Here is a 17,255-nt window from a genome sequence, read left to right on the forward strand (position 1 = left end):
TCTTTTGTCTTTATAGGGCCGCACCCACAGCACATGGAGGTTCCCAGGCCAGGGGTTTTAATCTGAGCTGTAGCCACCGGCCTACGCCAGAGCCACAGCAACACGGGATCCGAGCCGCGTCTGCGACCTACACCACAGCTCATGGCAATGCCGGATCCTTAACCCACTGAGCTAGGCCAGGGATCGAACCCGCGACCTCATGGTTCCCAGTCAGATTCATTTCCGCTGCGACACGACGGGAACTCCCTATATTATGAGTTAAATAATTTTATCTTAAATTATATGTCAGGAGTTAAACCACAACCAAAAGCAATGATGAAAATTAAGAATGGCTTTTCACCTTGAGAAAAAAGGTATTTCTCCATTAATGACAGTTAAGTCTATGGGTTCATCGCCAGTTGCCCTTCTGCCCTCTGTGTGGTGGATGGAACCCGCCAGAGAGCATTTGATTCTCTGAGTACACGTGACCTTTCACCTACCCCCCAGCAAGAGTCTGACACCCCTCACACCCCACTGAGGTGGTTGCTGAGGTCTGCCACCTCCTGGGCACTGAGCAGACACCAAGGGGCACACAGACCCTCTGTTCTCGGGGAACCTCAGGTCTCTCTCCTTGGAACAGAGGAGACATCCAAGAGGCAGGGCCATACAGCAAATCAGTACTGGGGGCAGAACTTGAACCAGGCTCCTGCTCCCAGCCCAGGGCCCCGCCCAGCACTGCAGCCTCAGTCAGCTTCCCTTGAAGGGGTGGAGCTGGATGCCAGGACCTCAGCAGCTTCTCCCACTTGGTGCCCCTGGAGGTTCCCCTGAGCCCAGAGGGGTGCCCCTCGTCGGGGCTGAGGGGCTGGATGCGTCCGGGAGGGTAGACGGCTCCCCCAGAAAGGAGAGGCTTTGTGCGCACCTGCTCTGCCCGAGGCTGGGCGTGGAGCTGTGACCACAACCCTGTGTTCCTGCCGCCGCAGAGCCCCGCACCGGACCCCAGAGATCCAAGAATTCTTCAGTGGAAACCCGTAAAGAACAGAACCTCAATCTGGGTGGGGGTCCCCCAGCCGGAGGAGCTGCAGGAGCCGCAGGAGGACCTTTCAGGCAAAGGGCGTAGCTTAAGCCAGAGTGTGGAGGTGGGAGAGCGGACAGTGTCCTGGGGACTCATGAGCGGTTAGCTGGAACCCCCATGTGGGAAAGCGGGAGGTGACAGAAGAAGGAGCTATCGGGAGGTGAGCAGGGAGCAGTGGGGGCCAGGGTGGGCTTTGGAGCGAGGCAGTGTGGTCAGACCTGTGCTGTGGGGACGTCCTTCTGGGGACTGCTGGGGATGGACCAGGCTTTCCTTCCCTGAGCCTCACTTTCTGCGTTTCCAGAACAGCTTTGTGTGAATTCACGAGCACTCAGACCCGGAGGCGACCCGTGGGTCAGCCTTTAGTCCTGCTCTACCCACTCTGTGACCTTGGGAAAGTCACCCCCTCTCTCTGAGCCCAAGAGCCCCCAGGGGACAAATTGGATTGGTTGTGTGTCTCCATCACGCGGCCTTGTACGGGGTGACGACACAGCAAGTGCAGGGCTTGTGTTGGCCAGCTGACCTCCTCCCGTGGGCAGCCGTGTATGTGTGTGTGTGTAGGGCTCTCTGGCTCTGTGTGGTGTGAGTTGAGCTCCCAGGTTTTACAGACTGTTTATGATGTGCCATTGCGGTAACGGCCCATGATTCGCCACCTCGCAGGCCTGGGAACGGTGGGTCAGAGTGGCAGCTCTGGGAGCCTCAACCACTGCCCTCGGGAGTTCATGCTGTCCCTTGCACCCGTGCTGTCCCTCTTGGCTGCAGGGTCCTCCCTGCCACACGACCTTCTGCCCACTTCCTCTGCTTGGAGCAGGTTTGCAAAGGGAGTGAATAGGGCCCGGACTTTGGACACGCGTTTAAGCGCCGCTTCCTCCCCCATGAGGTGAGCTGTTCGCCCAGATGGGTGGCTGCACTTTGCTCCTCGGTGTCCTCATCTGTGAAGTGGGGAGACAGTCCTGGCCACCCCCAGGACCCAGGGATGACCAGGGAGACCACGGGCTGGAGAGCATACACCCCGCAAAGTGCAGGTCAGTGGGGGGTCACCAGAGGCCAGGGCTGAATTTGCGGAACATTGAGGGGGGCCGGCACCCCTCTCTGCTGAGGGACCCCCATGGTGTTGGTGGGAATTGGACTTAACAGATCCGTGTTGCCCGAGGAGGTCACCTGCCTGGGGCAGGTGGATGGAGGAGCCAGGGAAGAGGACAGGGGTGACACCAGGCCACCGGCTGACCAGGCCTGGAGCCCGTCATCTCCCAGTTTCAGTGAGCCCGCTGGGGTGCCCCCTTCCTCCCAGCCCTTGACCCCACACCCAGCCGGGTCCGAGCCTAAGTCCCGAGCACATCAGGCTCTGTGCTGGCTGATTTCCTGTGTCGCTGGCCCTCACCGTCACCCTGGGGGTAATATGAACAGCCTCCACTTCACAGAGGAGGAAACCCAAGCCCAGGAAGGACGAGAGCGGCCAACGTCGCCCTCGGGCCAGCGGCAGGGGCCAGGCCCCCAGGACACGAGCCGACACCCACCCCTCCCTGAGAAGGAGCACCGAGCCGTTGTGTCAGGCTCTGGGGAGCCTCCTGGGGGTGGAGGTGATTCCTGGAGCGCCCCCATCTCAGCAGCAGGGGTTCTGCGCAGAAACTCCCCAGCCTCGGCTCTGGATTCTCGTCCCAGCTTTTGTGAGAACCCAGAGGTTCCCACGAGAAGGAAGGTCTTCACAGGTCTTGGCAGCTTTGACGCTGCCCTTTCTGGCAGAGTCTCTGCTCTCCTATCCAGTGCCGCTGAGGGCTTGTCCCACCACCCCGTGCTCAGGCTGTGGCAAGACCCCCCATCCCCTCCCCGACCAGCAGCGCCCCCACCCACTCTGCACCAGCAAACACACGCTTTTGTTCTCAGGAACCACACAGGCCCACCAGAGAGCCATCCTCCCTGAAGTCCTGAGCCTTAGTGAGCTCCCCGTCACAGGGGGAGTACAAGCAGAGGCTGGTGCTCCCAGTCAGAGGTCAGGCGCAGCCTCCAAGGCCTCTCCCCTCAAAGCCTTTGGCCCAGGCAGTGACCCGAGCATGACGCTGCCGGCCGGCCCCGGGTCTGCAGAGAGCTGGGCCAGGGAGAAGCCCAGTGCCCGGGGGTGTCAGGACAGTATAAGCCCCATCACAGCGATGGCCTCGCCAGCACAGTGTCCCCTCAGTCAGTGCTCCTTCGGGACGGAGGACTCCGTGCCTGGAGCGGGTGCCTTCGGAGCAGATGACACCCCAGAGATACTCAGGGAGGGCCAAGTGTCCCGGCCACAGGCTCCGAAGTCACAGGGGCGTCCAGGCCCCACGCCCCAGCACAGCCCCCGGTGATCTCATCAGGGCGGCTTGTCCACCACCAGACCCAGTCCCGGTCCCTCCCATGGCCCTAACAGCAGGACGAGGAACCCACACAGGGAAACCAGGGGCCCTGGGGATGGACCCCAGGACGGAAGGACGTGGACCAGGGTGGCACTGTCTCAGTGCGACGCGTTCCATGGAGTCACAGCCGCCTCCTTTGAGACCACCCGGATCAGGAGTCATCAGGGCCCACAAGTGTGTTCTTATCATCCTGACGCCCGGCGCCAGAACGAAACTAAAGCCGTCCTGGGGACAGTAATTCTGCGACAAAGAGCACAAGCCTGTCCGCTCTTGAAGGCCCGCGTGCCTCCGTTTCCTCATCGTAAGTCGGTGATGATGGTGACACCGTCGCATCACGTTGTCTAAAATGAAAAGCTTAGTGTTTACGTTCTCCCTGCCTTTCACAGCGACCCCGCAGAGGGGCCAAGGGCCCGGCCCGAGGTCCCCGAGTGGGCAGGACTCGGTTCCGCATCCCGAGTCTCTGCGCGTCCCCTCCCCGCGGGGCTGGCTGTGCTGGACGCTCAGGGAGGAGGGCGCCCCGGAGGGTCGGTTGGAGCCCAGGGGAGCTGAGGGCACCAGCGCTTCACACCTCGACCCTGACGCCTCCGTGGCGGCCTCGTTTCTGGGGTCACAGCCGCGCAGGGCGGAGAGGGACAGGCTTCTGCCCGGGGCCGGCCCGCAGACGGGCAGGCGGAGGAAGAGCCAGCGCGCACCCAGGGCACGGTCAGGCCTGGGGTCCACAGGCTCTGCCTCGGAGGAGTGTGTGTGTGTGAGTGTGTGTGTGTGTGTGTGTTTGTAACCATGTGCGTGACTCTGTGTGTGACTGTGTGTAAGTGTATGGGGATGATTGCACGTGTGACTGTGAGAGTGTGACCCTGAGCGTGTGTGTGTGACTCTGTGTGTGGCTGTGAGAGACCGTGGATGCGAGTGTATGACCGTGAACCTATGTTAAGTGTATGTGTGTGACTGTGTGACTCTGAGAGTGTGGGTATGACTGTGATTGCGTCGGTGTGTGTCCATCTAGGTGTGCATCTATGTGAAATTTTGCACAGGATCTCGTGGTGTGCTTTGGCGTACAGATGTGCGTGCGTACGTGTGTGTGTCTCTGTGCAAAGGTCTGAGAAAGAGCACGGTGCCCAGCGCTTGGGGTGGGCAGTGAGCTTAATTATATTTCCTGGTTGGCTGAGGGTTAACCAGCAGCGCCTCATTGTTGCAGCGCCTGTGAGCGTGTCCTTCCTCCGATGTCTGCATCTGCGTCTGGAGAGGGAGGCTGACAGCCCGGAGGGTGTGCAGAGAAGGCGCCTGGGGTCGGGGGTCTGCAGCCGTGCTGGCTCAGAGGGGCCTGCCTCTCAGGGCGTGAAGTCCATCTGGGGAGGGCTGACCGCACAGGGGGCGGATGCTGCCCCAAACCTCCGCAGTCTTTCCAAGGTCACAGAGCAAGACCCGTTCTGGGGGCTGGTAGCCTGGACCGAGATGGATGGGCAGGGTTCAGCTGAGTGTGGAAAGCACTTCCTAGAAGTCGGAGTGGTCCAGGGTGCGGTGCAGCTGCTCAGGAGCGCTGGCTCTTGTGCACGAGTGTGGTCCAGCCCCCAGTGGCCGCCCGGAAGGGATTGCCAGGACCTCCAGGCTCCTTTCTGTCCCGAGAGCTGGAGCCGTGGTCCTGCCCCCAAAGCCGAGGCCTGTGAGTGAGTCAGGCTCCCACGGGTCCCCCACGATGCCTCCGGCAGCTCTGGGCTTTCTTCCACCCGTTTCCCAGAGGAGGGTGTGGACGGCGCAGAGGTGAAGTGATTTGCCATCACTTGAACCCGGCGCCTCTGGTGGCTCGTGTGACCATCTGTCCACCTCTCAAGGCTCCGCAGGGCAGAGCCTCCCCCCAAACAGCACTCGCTGGGCAGCCTTGGCTCCCTTACTCCCTGTGACTGGCACGGCATGTGCAACCGATGCCCTGGACCCTCTCACGTGGTGGGGGGACCCGGTGCTCCTGGGAGGACTTCCTGCAGGGGGAGCGTGGGGGAGGGGAAGAGGGGAAGGATGCCAGGCGGGACACCCCCCGACCCTGGGCGGGCAGGGGCAGGGGTGTGTGCAAAGAAAGACACTCAGGTCAAAACTTCCCCACTCTCACGTGGCCTTGGCAAGTTGGTCAACCTTCCTGAGCCTTGGTTTTGTTATTTTTCATCATGGCAGGACTGGGGGGGGAATTAATTGAGATTTTGTGTGTGTACATACGAAGTTCTCGGCATGTAATAAAAGGGATCCGTTGGACTTGGTTTTACTCCTGTGCCGGGCTGGGGGGCAGGGGGTAGGAAGTGAGACCCGCAGGGTAGGACAGGCAGTGAGCAAGGGGCACCCACTGCTGCCAGCCTGGCCAAGTGCTCTCAGTCCTCCCCTCCTGCCCGGACTCTTCCCTGTATCCTGGTGAGCAGGGAGAAGGCGTGAGCGCCCGGCTTCCATCCTGGCACCTGGCTCCCTCCCGGAAGAACTTGGCCCAACGTCTCCAGGCTGCGACAGCAACCATGTCCAATGCCATCTCTGCTTCCTCAGAACCCAGCCAGGCCTCAGTCCCCGGAGGTGATCAGAATCCTGTGTCTACAGGATTGATCCACACGGGTCTGGAGCTGCAGCCTTGAACCTGGGGTCTCGGGGGGGGGGGGGGGTTTGTGGTCCTTGCCTCCCCAAGTGTGAACCCCTTCCTGGCACCACTCACCCTCAGAGGGAATATCAGCCGGGCCAGCCCCAGACCCCGCACAGACATAGCCGGGGGCGACAGACCCTGCTGTGTTCACCGCCCAGCGCCGCGTCCACACCAGGCCCAGAATTCCATCTGCTGCCAAATTCCAGGGCTGGAAATAATGAGGCAAATTGTGCCTCACTGCTGATTGACTTTCAAGTTGCTCTGGTAAACTGGGTGCAGTTGAAGTTTTAGCAAGTCTCCCAGGGACCCCGGGCAGCTTCGGTTTCAGCCTTGTAAAGAACTGTTAAGATCCAATCAAAATAAATAAAATCAGATTCAGGAAAGCGAAGTGTTTGTGACTGCAGACGAAACACTCGGGATATTCATGCCGAAGCCCAGCGCCGCGCTTTGCTTTGCCCGAGGATTCCTTACCCCAGACTGGCAGGGACCCATGGTCTCACCAGCCTGTGCTCCCAGCGGCGTGGGGCCATCGTAAGCCTCCTGCCCTGTGTGAGTGGAGAAGAAAGTGCAGGCCAGCGGGAGCACAGACCGTGTGACCGAGAGTCCCAGGCCTGGCCTGCAGCAGGGGACACTCCAGCCCTGCATGCCCTCGGGACTGTTACTGGCCTGCCATGTGCCTGGGACAGTTACTGGCCTGCCGTGTGCCCAGCCCTGCAGCAGGGTAGTGGGGGGGACATGGGGACAGAGGCCCCATGAACACACAGGTTTGATCCCTAGCCTCCTCCGGGGGTTGGGGATCCCGGCGTTGCGGTGAGCTTCGGTGTAGGTCACGGACACGGGTTGGATCCCCTGTTGCCTGGCTGTGGTGCAGCTCTGATTCGACCCCTAGCCTGGGAACATCCATAAGCCGTGGGTGCAGCCCTAAAAAGACAGAAAAAAGAAAGAGAGAAATACCAAGCTGTGAGATGCCAAAGCCATCGAATGCCAGTGAGGGAGGCGTGTGAACAAAAGTGAGCTGTCAAGGTCATGGGGCCTCAGAACCACAGTGGGACCAGTAGGGCCTGTGACATCCCAGCTCCTAGAATCACCAAGCAGGGTCGCCCAGGGAGCGCTTTCCATGCCTCAGCGCTGCCTCCCCATTCTGGACCCACTGGTGAGGCAGGTAATGGGCCGGACCAGGCTCAAGACAGAAAGTCTCCCCCCCTCCTCATAGGGGCTGCTTCCTACTCAGCCAGCCAGCCCCCCGGTCCCCCTTGGCCTCAACAACATCCTCCGTTTGGTGCTTCAGCTGGAATTTTTGATCAAATCCTAGAAAACAATTTAAAGATATCTGGGAGAAAATTCCTGTGCCATGCCCAGAGGCCCCTCCACTGCCCGGTTCTGAGGAAGGGGCAGGGCAGCCACCCTCAGGCCTTTCTGCAGGTGGACGTGTGCCCGGGAGCATCAGCGACCCTCCTGTCAGGGGTAGAGAAGCAGGTCCCCAGCGGGGAGGGCAGCGTCAAGGTCCCTTGGGGAGGAGGGGGCTGGTGACAGGCTGGTTGGGAGGCGGGGCATCCTGAGGTCCCCGCTCCCCCTCGCCGGCTGCCAGGCCCTTCCGAGAGCTGCATTCATCATTGACTGGTTGGGACCGAGAGCCCGCTGGCCAGGCTTCGCCCAAGCCGAGCCAGGGGTCAGGCGGGGCCTCCCTCTGCCCACGGTGCCAGGCCACACTCGCGGCAGGCGGGCCCGGTGAGCTGCCCCCTGCACTGGGCACTGAGAGGCCCCTTGTGCGGCGGCCGGGCCTCCTGGCCGCAGGGCACAGCCCCGTTCTCTTACCTCATAAACGGCTAATTTGTTACATGTTTTCTGACGCTGTAAATGGGAGAACAAAGACCTTTTCTCTCTCATATTTTTGTTCAATTATGTTTGTGGGGGAACCTGATCCCCTTCAAAGGGGGGCCGGGGAGCTGGGGGGAAGCCTCCCAGGCTTCCTGACCTCCCAGCCCTGCTCCTGGGCCCGGCCGGGCCTGGGTGCAGCGAGGGGCCCCCTGCCTCATCTCCAGGGCAGACACCGGTCTCAGAAGCAGGTCGGCTCCTCTGGCGGGAGGCAGAGCTTCCAGGAGGCAGAGGTCAGGACCGTAGGATCAGACCTCAGACCCTCCAGGTCCACAGCCAGGACCTGCGATGGCCTGGCCTGCAGGCAGCAGGTGGGCCACGGCTACGACCCCCAAGGGCCTCTGCTGAAGCTGCAGTGTGAACCCCGGGGACATGTAGCAGGCGCCTGGACTGAGTGTGCTTGGAAAAGAAGCCCTGCAGCTGAGAAGGGGTGTCCGCAGCCCCGAATCCTGAGGCTCTGGTCCACGTTTGGGCTTTTGCTCAGCTCTGGCTCTACGTCTGTGTTCCCTGCATGCGCCCCACATCTGGGTTCTCTTTTGAGAAGGGCCATTTACTGGTTTGGAACACTCGGTCTCTCCGATTCAGGAGCCGGGAGGCTGCTCCTGGGTGTCTTGCCCACAGTTGGCTCCCCAGCCTCTTCTTCCTGCCTTTGCTTTAGTGTGGGGCTGAGAGTGGCGGGTCCCAGGCTGGTACTGAGCATGGGAGGATCGCACAGCAGACACGGTCCCCACCCTCCTCTTGTCCCCATGACAGTGGGCACAAGACCGTTTGGCACATGGCTAAAATGGCCAAACTACCTTGGTCCATCCACTGCTTACTGGCTGTGTGACCTTAGGCAAGTCACTTAGCAACTTTGTGCCTCCTTTGCCCCATCCGTAAAATGTGATAAAAATGGTAACTACTTCACAGGGTTGTTAGGGGCTTAAATAAAATAATATTTGTAGGCGTTCCCACTGTGGTTCAGTGGGTTAAGAATCTGACTGCAGCAGATTGGGTTGGGTTTAGCGCAACACAGTGGGTTAAAAGATCTGGTGTTGCTGCCGCTGCAGCATAGGTCACAGCTGCAACTCATAGTCAAAGCCTGGCCCAGGAACTTCCAACTTCCATATGCCATGGATGTGGCGAAAGAAGAAAGAAAAGAAAGAAGGAAGGAAGGAAGGAAAGAAAGAGGGAAAGTGAGAAAGAAAGAAAGAAAGAACATTTGTAAAGAGTTTTGTACAGCGTCTGGCATTGAACAAATGGTTATCAATGGTAGGTAATATTATTATTAGGATAAGCAGACACTAAGCAGTGATTGCATCCATTGGTATATGCAGACAGTCTGTTATGAGCTTGCTGAAGAAAGAGTACAGGGTGTAGCAGAGGCTTGAAGGGGGGCCTCTGCACTGATCTAGACATCAAGGGAGACAATTTCAGGAGGCGATCCTTGAGTCACCATCTGTAATATAAGTAGGAATTGATAGGGCAAAAAAAGAGGGCTGATGGGAATGGCACACCTGGCAGATGGACCGGCATGTGCAAAGGCCCTGAAGTGGGAACAAGAGAACACAATTCAGATAAAACCTGTCAAGGCAGCATGTGGCCAGCACAGAGCGAGGAGGGCAGGAAGTGAGGTGAATCTGAGGAGGCAGGCAGGGCCCACCAAGTAGAGCTGAGAAGCATGCTGAAGGAGTCCATGGTTGTTCCTAGAGCAGAGCAGAGCCAGGAAGGATTTAAGCCCAGGAGTGTCGTGGCCTCATTTGTGTTTTTCAAAGATCACGCCCACACACAGCATCCTCTTTCCTTGTTAGGCCCGGAACCCAGTGAGCATGCATCAGGTCAGGGATGCTCAGGGTACCAGGTGCAGCTCAGACCCTGGCCTCAAGTTCTGAGATCGTCCAGTGCAATGGCCGCCAACAGCAGGTGGAGGTAGAAGTAAAAGGGGGGAGAAGGAGGGTGCAGGCCCAAATGCAGCGGGAGCTAGATCACAGAGAGCTTGGTGTGCCAGCCTCAGACTGAACCATGGAAAGTGCCCGATGGGGCCACTTGGTGTCAGGAAGTGGTGGGACCAAGTTACATTCATCTCGAGTCCTCCTGGGACTCCTGCACAGTGCCTGGCCCAGGGCGGATGTTTGCTGCATGGGTGAATGTAAGTCTGTGGTTAGGACCCTTCGTGGCATGGAGGGTGTACAGGGCAGTCTGTGTCCCGGTCCCGAATCTGTCATCTCTAGCTCTGTCTCCATCTGAGCCCTCTCTTCCACAGACACACACACACACACACACACGCACACACACACATCCCTACACAACCCTCAGTTCTGAGAGCCCCGACACCGCAAGGCAGAAAGAGACTCAGGGCTATTGCTGCCCTTCTCAGTTTCAGAAACTCACAAAAGGAGAAGACAGACGAAGACTAGAGCTGAAGGGAGACTTTCTGAGAGGAGGTGAGCTTCCAGGTGGGGCAGGAAGGATGTGGGTGGGGGGGCCTGATCTGGGGCCCCGGTGGCAGGTCCAGGCCAAGCCGTGGAATATGCCAGCATGGCCGGAGGTCCCAAGAGAAGGTTGTCGGCGGGGATCGAAGAGGCTGGAGCGCTTCTCCCAGTGCCCTCCCACGGTGGGTTGGCACGTCAACCAGCGCTTTGGGGGTCCTTCTCTGCTCCCCTCTTCACCCTCCGCCTGCCCTCCGAGGTCAGACCCGCAGAAGGAGGCCTTGCACAGCCCTGAGCACTTCCCATCTGCAAGGACTGCCCATCTCTGCTCATCCAGAATCCGTCTGCCTTCTCCGTATCCTTTTCCCAAGACCCGAGGCTCAGATTTCAGCTTCGCATTCTTTTGCGTCGGGTCTAAAAACATTTTCCTTTTCTGTGGTGGGGGGAAGGAAGGGATGAGGGGGCATAGGAGACCCGAGCTGCCCAAGGAAATCCTCTCCCTGCCTTAGTCTGGATCCACCAGCTTGCTGTGTGGCCTTGGGCACCTTCCTGCCCTCTCTGGGCCTCAGCGTCCTCTCTAGACAACGAGATCCCACGCAGGATCTAAGGACCCCACCTCCCTTGGCAGAGCCAAAGTCTCCAACCCTCCCGTCCTGCTGCCAAGAAGTGTCTCCTGTGACCCAACAGGTGAAAAGCGGGAGAGGTTGGGACTGCATTTTCGTTTTGTCTGTGAGGCCAAGTTCTATGCTGCTGTCGCTTTTGATGTGCTCTAGCAAGCGTGTCCACCCCTGGGTTGTCAAGGCCACAGGTTCCCTGCCAGCCCCCCCAGCTGTCTTCTTTCCTCCCTGCCATCCTGGGCCTGCTCTCCTTCTTCCAGCTCCTCCCCCTACTGTGGAAGAGAAGCGCGGGAGGACCCAGCCCTGAAATTCTGGGCAGAGGAGAGGGGCCAGTGGTGGGTACGGGGAGAGACTCTGAGCCCTGAGCTTCTAGAACATTCAGGAAGGAGTTGGAATTCCAGCCTGCCTTCGCTTTCTCCAGGCATCCCCAAAGCCCTCGCCCAAGTGGGTCCTCGCCTCTCCTGGCCCAAGAGGGTTGACTGCCTCCTGCCTGCAGTGGCCTGTGCTCCTCTGATCCTTCCTCTGTGACGCAGCCAGCGGGCAGCTCTAAATCCAAGTTCTGACGGCTCGTATGTAACTTCTGTGGCTTCCGGGGGTCCCTCAGATAAAGTTCAAACTCCAGATCTCACCCCGGCTCCCCACTCCCATCCCAGCTCACACCCGACACCGGCCACACAGACGGCGCTCAGCCCAGGATGGCCGGTCGGCTCCTCCCTGACCTTCAGCCCCCGCCCCCGCCCCCGCCAGCCTTTGCCTGGGCGTGGACACTGTTGGAATTCCTGTCTCTCTGCCTGGCAGACGTGTGCCCCCAACAAGGTATCGCTGCGGAGACGTCTCCTCCATGAGTGCCCGTGCTGGCTGAGCCCCCTCTGCTCGCCACAGCTCCATGTCCATCCTGTGCCCTGCCTTCACAAGTGCCACTAGTCTCTGGTTGCCAAGCCTCCTCAACTGCCTCCTGCCTCGCTCCGCCCCTGACCTCGAGATCCTTGTGGATAAAAATGGTGCTGATTTGGTTCCATGGCCCCAGCACTCGCCACCAAGAGGGCCTGGCACTAATCCATATGGATCACTGACGCATGAATAGGAATCTATCCGCATTTGCTGGCTCTGGCTCCTCCTCGGAGCACGCGCGCGCGCGCACACACACACACACACACACACACACACACACAAACCCTGCTGCTTAGGGAACAGAATTTCTTCAAATGCCCTCAGGAGGGCCAGTGATGCTTTCCAAGGTTTTTAGAAGGCTGGCTGCCCTGGCAGGGAGGACAAGTATCATTCTCTCCACTTGGCAGATGGGTGAACTGAGGCCTGGAGAGGAGAAGGGCCTGGCCCACATTCGTGGCATCACCTCACCCAGAGAGGCAGAATGGGAAGTTCACACAGCCTGTCTGCAGCAGGACGCAGATTTGAGCCAGGGTCAGAGCCCCACCCCTTCTGCAGCTCTGCAGGGTGCGTCTCTGAAGCACGTACAGCCTGTGACTTAGCGGAGACAGGATTTCAGTCATCAGCCTCGATTGCTCAGGAAGCCAGCCCCTGCCCCCGCCCCCCGGGCCCGGCCACCTGGAATTGCCCTCATCAAACCCATCCTCCCTGGCCGCTGCCCAGGACCAAGGCAGCGCAGAGGTCCCCACCCTGCTGGGGGGGCCCATGAGCCGCCCCCGCCCCGCCTTGCAAATTGGTAATTGCTGTGTGGTCAGACCAGAAGGAATTAGACAAGCCCTCTAGGAATTTCATACTGATTTTGCAAATGAAAATGGAGACTTGCCTTTTGAAGTCTAGGCAGCTGTGTCAGCAGGCACGTCTGAGACAGCAGGAAAAATAAAAACTGCGTACGTCCAAGCAATGGATGCAGCTGCTTTGTAATAATAATGAGGATGATGGTAACCATGGCAACCACTAACTGATGGCCTGCCGTGTAGAGTGTAGACGCTTGTCCCTTCGAGGGTCTCAATCTGCTCACCTGCAATTCCCCATCCGTTTCTGTCTGAACCTTAAGCGGAGCGGGGCTGGGTGGGTGAGGATCCTTCGCCACTGGATCCCCTCCTGGCCTGACTCCTGTCACATGAACTTCCGAGCGCCGTACCTTGAACACGCTTTTCTCTCAGTCGCACTCATCCTGCACAGCCCAGGAGCCTGATTCCTTCGCCAACTCCTAGGCCATGTCATAACCCCCTTGGAGACACCAAAGTCGCTTTTTTCCCTTTTATCTTTAATGGATTACTGGGTTTTATAATCATCTGTTTACCTGTCCAGCTGCTCCACTATCTCAAAGGTCCTCAAAGCTTTAAGGCAGGTCCAGATGATTCTTGGGACTTGCTGATACATTTGGTTCTTTTTGCTCTCTGCGCAGTGTGTATTCAATTTAAGAGCTCAGAGGTGGTTAATAGGCAGCAAAAAAAAAAAAAAAAAAAAGAAAGAAAAAAAATTAATGGCAGGTAGTTGACCCCAAGGTCAGGGAGGGCATGGATGTTGAAGCCTGGGCAGAGCTGAGGCTGGGGCCACGGAGCCCTAACGATGGGGGACCATGGGACGTCACTTGCTTCCCTGAGCCTTGGTTTCCCTGTCCATAAAGTAGAGACAAAACGTTGGCCTCACTGGGCTGTTATAAGGAATCAACGAGGAGTTCCTGTCATGGCTCAGTGGTTGGCCAATCCAACTAGGAACCACGAGGTTGCGGGTTCAATCCCTGGCCTTGCTCAGTGGGTTAAAGATCCGACGTTGCCGCGAGCTGTGGTGTAGGTCGCAGAGGTGGCTCGGATCCCGCGTTGCCGTGGCTCTGGCGTAGGCCAGAGGCTACAGCTCCGATTTGACCCCTGGCCCGGGAACCTCTATATGCCGCGGGCGTGGCCCTAGAAAAGACAAAAAAAAAAAAAAAAAAAAAAAAAAGAAAGGATCAGTGAGTTTCCCTATGCCAAGTGCCTGGACCCATAGGCTATTTAAATCCTGAGACGGTGGGGCGTCACCCTCCTAAAATGCTAGGCTCCTAGAGCATGATAAGCACAGCTGAGAGGTGTTCCCGCATCCTCATGTTTCAGCAGGGGACCCTGTGACCAGAAAGCAGGCCCCCAGCGGGTCTGGGCAGATCTGCAGCACTGGAATCTAGGTTTCCAGCCTCGCTCCAGCTTATCTGTATCTAAAACTAAAAAACCAAGGGACCCGTTTGTCATCCCACAGGGCAGACCCCATGCAAACTCCCTTCCTGGAGACCCCAAGCCTCTGGGTCTGCCCGCATTCCCCCACCACCACCCAGCCCCAGCCCCAGCCCCAGCCCGGCTGTCAGCCTCCCTACCCAGCAGAATGCTAATCTCCTCCTGTGGGTGGCTCCGGATTTATGAGCATTTCCTGGCATGACTTGAAGGACAGAAGAGGAATGCCGGGATCTTTAAGGGTGGTCTTTGGGTGGAGAAACTAGGCATTCAGAAAAAAGAAGGGAAGAAAGCTAGGGTGAGTCAGCCTCCGCTGCCGGAGGCTCGGCCAGCCCACACTGCAGGGCAGATGCAGGAAGTGGCGGCACCGCCGGGGTCCAGCGGTGGGCGTCCTCGGAGCGGGGAGCATCTGTGCTCGAAGCGCAGTCCAAGTCCCTGGGTTGCGGCTGGGGTTTGGGACAGGGTTCAGGCCCAGGAGGGAGGAGTGTGCTCAGAGCTTTCTCTCTAGGAGGAAGACGGCTGCCTCCGCTTTGGACTCATCTCCTTGCTTCGCGCCTGCCTCCCCAGATTCCATGTCAGCCACCGCCACCACCTCTGCTCAGCCACTGGGACTTTCCATCTCGCTGGGGGGACGGGCTCCCCACCAACCCCACCCCACCTCTCCGACCACGTCCTGGAAAGCATCCTTGCCTCTCCAGCTTGAGCCTCTGCTCTCCCCGCTCTGAGCCCTGAGCTGACACAAGTCACCTGGCCTCCCTTGTCCTGGTTTCAGTGGGAAGCCCTGGCAGGGGATGAACCAGGGACGTTGGGCCCCTTCTCCCTGCTGGCCCCTGCGGTCCAGTCCTGGAGTGGTCGCTGTGGTCTCCCGCAGTGGCTGTGGCTCTGGCCAGGTTCAGCTCCCTGACCTCCCTTTCCCTTTAAGGCTTAGGAGCAGGAAAGCTTCCCACTGCTGCTGCTCCTCAGTGCTCCACCGTCTCCTGTCCACACCTCTCTGAGTATCCCGTCACCAGGGGGCTCAGTTACCCTTTCAGCTGAACTTCAGCCGAGCGCACTCCCCTGGCAGCGCACCACGTGTTTTCTGCTGGGTCTCTGCCTGCAGCAGATCTCATGGACTGGATCCCCCTCATTCACTCCCCTCCGGCCATGCTGGCCTCCTTCTGCCTCTTCACACCCATCAGGCTTGCTTCTACCTCAGGGCCTTTGCACTTGCTGCTCTCGCTGTCCTTCTCTTGGATATCCATGTGACCGCTTCTCTCGTCTCCTGCAGGTCTCTTCTCAGTGTCACTTCTCACTGCAGCTTTCCTGGGCATCTCATCTAAAATGTCAACCCCCAACACACGCACACACGCACGCACACACACACACACTTCCTACGTCCCTTGCCTTATTTTCTCCCAGCCACTGTCGTCCCTCTCTAACATAGATATTTTATGGTTGTTTATGTTCATGGCCAGCTTTCTCCTCCTGAGTGAAACTCCAGTACGACAGAGATCTTTGTTTTCTGTTTACTGCTGTCCGTCCAGGGTATGGAACAGTATCTAGATCGTAAGTGCTCAATAAAAATGTATTCAGTGAATGTGTGAGTTGGCCCCTTTTGCAGGTGGGTAAACCAAGGCTCAGGGGAGGAAAATGGCTTGCCCAGGGCTTTATGGTAGAGATTCAGATGGAGAAGGGAGCTGGTCCTACCTGCTGGCCCAGAGCCAGTCCTGGCTCCAGGAAATCTTGTGTTTATTTGGAGGCTGCTGTTCAGTGCCCAGTGTCCAGGGACAGGGCTCTGGGCTGGGGGCTGGGGGGTCACGGCACGCCGAGCAGGAAGCAGGGAAGTAGTCGGCACTGCCCTGGTGCCGTCAATGGGGCCAGGAGAATAAATAAATAAACCTGAGCCAGAGCCCGACAGGCTCTAACCTGTAATGAAATCTCCAGGCTGGAGAAACCTTCCCGCAAGGCAGAGCTGTCCTTCACCCCAGCCAACATCCGTGGCCCAGGGTCTAAGGGGCCCTGGGGGCACTGGGTCCTACCAGGGAGCTGCACAGGATGGGAGTCTGGGATGGGTGGTCCAGCTTTTCATCCATCCAGTCATTCATTGTGCACGTATTTCTCAAGCATCTACTGTGGAAGTATCAGGCCCTGTGCTCTTGGCTGGAGGAAGAGCCACAACCAAGAAAGGTACTTTGCCGGCCCTTGGAGTGTTCAGCTTTGAGCAGGAAGAATGAGCCTTACATAGTGAGGAAGCGGAGAGAGTACAGTGGTCCAGGAAGCGAGCACTAAGCAGGGGAATGGCTGAGAAGAGAGCCTCTGAGAAGCAGAGTGGGAGCTGGGGGTGGGAGAGGGTTCCAGGCAGAGGCGGGACGAGAGGGGAGGTCCTTAGGTTGGGAACGTGAGTTCAGCACAGGGGAGGACAAAGAGGAAAAACAGCACAGGCGGCCTCGTTCCAGGTGGGGTACCTTGGCCATGTCGCCAATTCCTCTCCCGTATGTCAGCTCCACTCCAAGCAAGCCCCACAGCTAAATCCTACCTCCTCCATCCCAGCTGGCTGCTCAGCACTGGGGCCTCTCACACCAGCCCCTACTGGTCTGTCTGTTCCTCCTACCAACGACTGGCTGGAGGCAGCTCGGTGGCCCAAGGCCAGGGGTCGCAGAGAGAACCCAGCTGGACCTGAGTTTGAATCCAGCTCCAGTTCTTCAATACGAGGCCTCGTGCAGGTGCCTTCGCCACCCTTAAGGCTTCAGTTTCCTCGTGTGTCATGTGGGAACAGCAGTCCATTGCCTGGAAGACCTCTGGTATGGGATGGTTTTTTAATATCCTTACCGTGGCCCGTGGAACCTGGCGGGCCAATCAACTCTGCCCTCATCTCCCATCCCTCTCCTCCGTGTTCACTCAGCTCCAGCCACTCTGGCTTCTGCTCCTCCTTCCATATGCACGGGGCCTTTGCACCTGCTGTTCCCTCCTCTCTCATCCCTTCCTGCCCTCTTTTGCTGCTTCATTTTCTCTCTGTAACACACTGTATGTTTCAGGGTTCTCCAGAGAAACAGAACAAAAAGCATGTGTAGATACATACATACACACATACATACATATATACATACAGACTGACTTATTTGAAGGAATTGGATCACCCATTGTGGAGGCTGGCAAGTCTCAAACCTGCAGAGTGGGCTGGCAG

The 17,255-nt window shown here is 58.4% G+C and overlaps 1 protein-coding gene and 1 long non-coding RNA gene across 2 annotated transcripts in view; both read left to right on the forward strand.

The window, feature by feature from the left end:
• Window positions 1-17,255, forward strand: part of TRABD2B (TraB domain containing 2B) — a 214,683-nt gene that overhangs the window by 154,726 nt on the left and 42,702 nt on the right. The gene's annotated exons all lie outside the window — the stretch shown is intronic.
• Window positions 7,934-12,786, forward strand: LOC146402984 (uncharacterized). The gene is made up of 4 exons (XR_014805177.1): window positions 7,934-8,226; window positions 10,272-10,338; window positions 11,362-11,509; window positions 11,739-12,786. It is a non-coding gene; the product is annotated as an uncharacterized LOC146402984 (long non-coding RNA).

This window comes from Sus scrofa, chromosome 6 (assembly GCF_054392235.1).
Source record: "Sus scrofa isolate SSC_HxYL_T2T_F1_AM1 chromosome 6, Sscrofa_HxYL_maternal_Yorkshire_Landrace_v2.0, whole genome shotgun sequence".
Taxonomy (NCBI): domain Eukaryota; kingdom Metazoa; phylum Chordata; class Mammalia; order Artiodactyla; family Suidae; genus Sus; species Sus scrofa.